This window comes from Solanum stenotomum, chromosome 8 (assembly GCF_019186545.1).
Source record: "Solanum stenotomum isolate F172 chromosome 8, ASM1918654v1, whole genome shotgun sequence".
Classification (NCBI taxonomy): Eukaryota; Viridiplantae; Streptophyta; class Magnoliopsida; order Solanales; family Solanaceae; genus Solanum; species Solanum stenotomum.
The window spans coordinates 54995282-54996860 of record NC_064289.1 but is presented as its reverse complement, the minus strand read 5'-3'; positions in this window follow the sequence as shown (position 1 = coordinate 54996860).

Below are 1579 nucleotides of genomic sequence, written 5' to 3'. Positions count from 1 at the left end.
CTCTCTCTCGCTTTATACAACACAAATTATACATTGTAATTTGTATAATTTGTGTTTGTATAAAACGAGAAAGAGAGAAAGGCAAAAGAAAACTGCGCATAGGAAGATCTATATTTGTATAATTCTAAATGTATAGGATGAAAAGATATGCATTTGTATTTGTATTTGTATATAGAGTTTTATCTCGCTTTATACAAACACAAACACATACATTTGTATATGTATAAAGTGAGAGAGACGAGTGAGATTCTCTGAATGACAAAGTGTTTGCTACGAATTAGAATTAAATGAAACTGTTGCTATAACATTTATTTTGAATGATAGTTTGCTATAATGCACAATTTTCCCTACTATTAAATATTATTTATCATCTATCACATTTTTCAAAGCATTAAATTTAATAAAGTCAAAGAATAATATAGTAATCATCTATTAATTGATTTTTAATATTATGTCTAAAAAATAATTTGAAAAATAAATAAATGATATTAAGTGTAAAATATTTCACAAGAAATGTAGAGAAAATTAAAGTATGCAGGTAGGAAAGTGTAGACAAAATTAAAGTAGGTAGGTAGGAAAGTGTTAAGTTATTCTCATTATTTTCCCTAGGTTTCAAAGTCTCTTTTGAAGGTTGTATAATAGAACTATCAATGTATCTATTTATAGGATTATATTAAAGAACATGACATTAGTCATTGAAATCATGGGAAGATTACAAATGAGGTTATGGAAGTGTGAGCAGTGGTGTATTTAATTTGTGTAATGAATATTCATATATAGTGTTTCATAGCATACTTTCTTGGATATCCATAGATGATGTGTCTCGTTAAAATTTTACTTGAAAAAATTTGTGGAAAAAAATTCAATGAAAAAAAAAGAACATATGTTTAATAATACGCATTGATAATTGGTTCATTAAAAATCTTGCTAAAAAAGCACAGTGAAACAAGAGTCTAACTTTAAAAAAAGTGTATAATATGTATTATACTCCCATGTTTAAATCATTTTTTAATCCTATAAATGATGCATTTCAAACTAGTACGTCAACTTCTCAAAATATTGACATTGATAGTATAATCTTTGTATTCATAACATATGTCTATTGAATATGAGTCCAAAGTCAAAAGGGTAAAAAGATTGAGCAAAAGTTTCAAAAGTTTTAATATGCAATGTTTAGAAATTTTATTCTTTATATTTTTTTTCATGTTCCTATATTTTGTCCTTAATATTAGCAAATTATATAAAACAAACTATTAAACTTGATCGCATTATTTACATTTTTATTTACATATAAATAATGAAAATAGAAAAAAAAAATACAACAATAAAATGATTAAATAAATAATAAAGAAGGAATATTAATTATTATTTTTAAAGTCAACATCATTTTTTTTTTTAAAAAAAGGAAGGCTTATATCAGAATGAGCCTTGTAAGACTCATGTCAGAGTGAGTCTTCTAACATAAGCCTTATACATAGATTTTAACTCTGTCAACAGCTCCATCCAAATATTGCATTTTTGATTTCATACTTAATTTTATTGTCCCTTTGAAAATCTTGCTCAATTTTTTTGCCTTTTT